Source organism: Gossypium arboreum, chromosome 11 (genome assembly GCF_025698485.1).
Source record: "Gossypium arboreum isolate Shixiya-1 chromosome 11, ASM2569848v2, whole genome shotgun sequence".
Lineage (NCBI taxonomy): Eukaryota > Viridiplantae > Streptophyta > Magnoliopsida > Malvales > Malvaceae > Gossypium > Gossypium arboreum.
The window spans coordinates 68,643,311-68,648,876 of NC_069080.1; positions in this window are offsets into that span (position 1 = coordinate 68,643,311).

Sequence of the window (5,566 nt, forward strand, 5' to 3'; positions counted from 1 at the left end):
GCCCGGATATAACAACTCGCACAAATGCCTTCGGGTCTTAACCCGGATATAGCAACTCGCACAAATGCCTTCGGGTCTTAGCCCGGATATAATCACTAGCATAAATGCCTTGGGGCTTAGCCCGGTATCATTCAAATGCTCATGCACACATATATCAATAATCACGACACATCCATATTTCATTTTCGTTACTAAGGCTCAAACACAAAACATTTATCAAACCTTTCCAATTTCGCTCAATAGCCACACACAAAGAGCATGATTTCAATTGACTTTACAACGTAGTCCCACGCGATTCGGCTATCCGCCATAATATGACAAATCATTTCAATATAATTCAAGTAGGATCATTACTCAAGACTTACCTCGGATGTGGTCGAGCGATTTAAACGACTATTCGATCACTTTTTCCTTCCCTTATCCAACTGTGGTCCTCTAAGCTCTTGAGCTAATTCACACAAATTTAACTTATTAAAGTCTCATTATGCTAGCTTATGGCCGAATATGACAAGGAGTTTAAAAGGTCATATGGCCACCCTTTAGCTCAAATACACAATGGTCATGCACATTTTAATCACATCAAGCAATTCAATACAATTCATTCGAACATCAAAGAGAAGCTCAAGGTACTTAGCCCATATATACATTAGACATTAGAGTCACATGGGTACGAAATCACGAATCGAATTCAACATAGTAGTTAATATTTCCCCTTAGCCAAATTTTCTAAGTCAAGCTAAAGCCATCAATAGGCTACCTATGGCCGAGCATACACATCAACTTACGTACTCATTCATGTGGCCGAACATACATGTCTATGTTGAGGCCGATTGCAACACTTGATACATTCTACAAGTATGGTCACTTGTATTGACTAAACACCATTTTGTTTCAAGTTCAAAACTAGGCTATTACACACGTATACACTAGTAAATCAAACACTAACATTTGTACCCCACCTTACTACCATTTCTCATCCAAATAACATGAACAACGACCATAGTTTTCTTTTACTTCCTACCATGGCCGAATGCCTTACAACACCATACCATTTCAATTTTGGTCATGGTTGAACAAGGAACATAATGCCTCACTCAAAAATGCTAAAGAGAAGATTTAAGAGTCATCAATCCACCATCCCATGCATCATTACAAGCTTTACTTTTAGCATGCAAATGACATCCACAAATCCACCTTAGCCGAACATTATCTCCATGACATAGTAAAGATTTGAACCATGGGCTAGTTAGAACTCAAGCTAACTACTAAAACATGCTTGAATCTCATGGCACAACATCAAACTTATCTTAATAGTGACCTAGGATAGCCGAATGCTTCACTCCCTTCTTCCCTTTTTTCTTCAATTTTTCAGCCAAAGATGTTCAAAGATGAACACTTTTTTTTTTGTTTTCTTTCTTACCTTCACGGCAATGGGGAGGGGGAGAAGCCATCACACACTTTTTTTCATTTTTTTATTATTACCCATACTCCTTATTTTATTTATTCCAACATAAAACACTTACACAACATGTTTCATGACATGTTTTGCCCATCCCGCTTTGTCATGGCCGGCCACTAGTTCTTAAATGGGGAAATTGACATGCAAGTCCACCCCTTTGATTACATGCAATAATAGGTCCTTATAGATTAACCTATCACATTTCAAACGTGTCACACCTAAGTCCTATTGACTAAATTCACATGCAATCGACTAAATCGAAGCTTGAAATTTTCACACATTCATAATTACATATTCTAGACAATAAATATTACATTCAAACATTTCGGTGACTCGGTTTAGCGGTCCCGAAACCACTTCCCGACTAGGGTCAATTTTGGGTTGTCACAAAGCGTGCTGCGATTCCCTTAGTCACCAACCTACAATGATATCACCCTTCCATTAATCGTATGTTTAATCCATATTCTACCCAAAAACCGAAACCTCACCTTAACCTTACCTTGAACACCAATCTTTAATAGCTTTCCTTGATCACGTACTCCCTAGATCTGCATTAATCTTACTCATTAAAACCAGAATAATAGATGACTCGTATTGAATACAAGTCCCCTTACCTTAACTATGAACATTTGGCCACCTTAGCTAATGGGAGAGGAATACTTACCAATATCGCAACACCTAAGGAGAAATTCAGGAATGAGCTATGATCCGAGATCCGATACTAATTCCTTACCACAGTTGATTAGAAAGAGTGAGGGGAAATATTCGATACTTAGCAAAGAAAACCGATTGGAAGAGAAACACTTACACTAGATTCGAGCAAAGAGTATTCGGCTCTAGAGATTTGAATGGCAACAATTGCTTACTCGGCACCAAGGGAAAGAGGAAGAAGAATCGACTAAACCCAAAAGTGAAACAAAAAAATCAGCACAAGGAAAACAAAAAGGAGAACAAAGGTTTTCGGCTTTTAGAGAAAACGGCAGAAAGAAAAGGAAGAAAATAAAAGGGTTTTCGGCTTTTAGGGAAGAGGGTTTTTGGCAACAAGGTGAGAAAAAGATTTCGGCATTAGCCTCATACCTTTGCATTTGGCACCTATTTATAACCCTTATGGTCGAACTCCTCAAGCCCAAGTTCCCATTTCGGCTCCACTTGCTCCTCACTTCTTATCCCATCGTTTTTCTCCCTAATAACCCCTTGATCTTTTCCTTAGATTTCTCTTCTAAAAACTTCCCTTGGATTCCATTTCCACGCCACTTCCAACCTTCTAGAAGACCAAAATTAAACTTCTAAAAACACTAAGCTAGGATTCGAACCTTGGACCTCCTTGATAGCTTTTAACGCCACCTCCCTACACTCTAAGTGGCGTCACTTAGCCACTCTTCCACAAGGCTTTTTGATGCTATTTTCCCCTAATTTTATTTAAAAGCCCAACTACTCCCAACCCTGGTTCTTTTAATAATTAAATTAAAATTCTTCCACCTAAAAACTCGAACCCAAAACTTCTCCAACAAATCTAGACACTTCAAATTCCTTAAACCCTTAAACCCAACATGTCTTTTGTAATTTTCTTGCTCACTTAAAAATTTTATGAAACCTAAAGCCTAATTCATCTAGGCCCAAAATTCGAGGTGTTACACAGGCATTGAATCAGATTTTCGGGTTAATTCTGATCGTTGCTTGATGTTCAGAGATAGGGTCCGTGTACCAAGAGACGACGAGCTTATCCAGAAAATTTTACAAGAGGCACATGATAGTCGTCTGTCTATTCATCCGGAAAGTACCGAGATGTACAATGACTTAAAGAGAATGTACTGGTGGAATGGCATGAAAAGGGACATCTTCGAATTTGTATCAAGATGCTTGATATGTCAACAGGTCAAGGCTGAACGCCAAGTACCTTTGGTTTTATTACAGCCTATAATGGTCCCTGAATGGAAGTGGGACAAGGTTACCATAGATTTCGTGACTGGATTTCCGTTGACCCTAAAAAAGAAAGATATTGTTTGGGTTGTGGTTGATAGATTAACGAGTCGGCTACTTTATTCCAGTACGGATAGATTATTCTCTTGATAGATTGGCCGACTTGTACATATTCGAGATTGTGAGATTACATGGGGTACCATTATCTATCATTTTAGATAGGGACCCAAGATTTACTTTGAGGTTTTGGAAGAAACTATAAGAAGCCTTGGGTACCAAGTTGAGTTTTAGTATGACATTCCATCTACAGACAAATGGTCAATCTGAACAGATGATTCAAATTCTTGAGGACATGTTATGGTGTTACATCCTCGAATTTCAAGGTAGCTAGGAAAGATACTTGCCATTGGTGGAATTTGCCTACAACAATAGTTTCCAGACGAGTTTGAAAATGGCACCTTATGAGGCCTTATATGGCAAAAAGTGCCAGACTCCTTTGTATTGGGTAGAACTCAAGGAAAGTAAGATTCATGGAATTGATTTAATCAAAGAGACCGAAGAAAAAGTTAAAGTGATTGAGATTGTTTGAAAGCGCATCGAATAGATAAAAGTCGTATGCTAATTTAAAAAGGAAAGAGATTGAGTTTCAAGTTGGAGATAAAGTCTTCCTGAAAGTGTCTCCATGGATAAAGGTATTGAGATTTTGCCGAAAAGGCAAATTGAGTCCGTGATTTATCGGACCGTATGAGATCACTGAAAGAGTTGGACCATTAGCCTATAGTTTAGCATTGCCACCTGAATTGGAAAAGATTCATGATGTATTCCATGTATCCATGTTGCGAAGATATAGATCAGACCCATCCCATGTAATTTCACTGAAGGAAGTTGAAATTAGACTGAATATGACCTACAGTGAAGAACCGATTAAGATTTTGGCTCGTGAAGTCAAACAGTGAAGGAATAAGAATATAGATTTGGTCAAGTTTTATGGCATAGACATGGAGTGGAAGAAGCCACATGGGAACCTGAAGAAGTCATGAGAAGTCAATATCCAAACTTGTTTACTGGTAAGACTTTCGAGGACGAAAGTCCCTAAAGAAGGGAGAAATGTAACATCCCAAAATTAGGCTTAGTCGGAATAGTGATTTTGGGACCATAAATTTGATGTTAAAATATTTATTTTATGATTATTATGAGGTCTAGGATATGAAAATAAGCATGTGTTAAAGTTTCATGAAGAAATTCTAAGTATAAGGTGTCCAATTGGAAATTAGGGACCAATTTGAATAAGTTGCAAAACTTGGGTTCTAGAAGCAATTTGTATGAAATTTCTTTGGATTCTTAATTATAAGGTCTTAACGAGTAATTTTCCCAATTTCTAAGTTTTTGGAAAAAAATAAACTTGCATGAAAATTTTTGAAAGTTTTGTAAATAAGGGCATTTTGGTCATTTGGTAATAAACTTAATAAAAAGGGAAAAATAGGCCAAAATCATGTCCATCTTCTTCTCCATGCTGCCAAAAATTGCATGCTCTCCATAGCTAGGGTTTTCAACATTTTCAAGCTCAAAAGTAAGTACTCCCTAGCCCGTTTTTAATGTTCTTCGTGTTTTTGAGATCCTTATAACATGCTCTTTATTTCTACTCATATTTCAAGCTAGGGTTCATGTTTAGAAATTTACCCATGCATGAGATGCTTGTGTTTTGATGATTTATGGAGGAATATGATAGTTTAAAGATGGTAAACAACTTTTACTAAGTAGTTTTTCATAGATGTAGTTTAAGGGACCAATTTATAAAAGTTGTAAAGATGGGTAGAAAAATGTGAAATGAAGGAAAATGTGGGCTGCCATAAGTATGAAAAATATTCGGCTAGGCTTGGGTAGCCAAGGAATTACATGCATTTCATTATACAAGCCTTAGGACTAAATTGTAAAAAGTGTGAAAGGTTAGAGGCAAAATGGTCATTTTGCCCTAGGATAAGTTTTAGGCCGAAAATGATCAGTTTGAGGTATTGATAATCTATTTTCACTGATATAGACCTCGAGGATCCAGTTCCGCAGGTCAACCATGGAAAACGAAAGATTTCAGAATAACCGAGATACGAATCCAGAACGACTATCAGGTAAGTTCGTGTAACGCAACCAGTTATATATATAAATGTATTGATTCTATTGCTGTCTTGAATT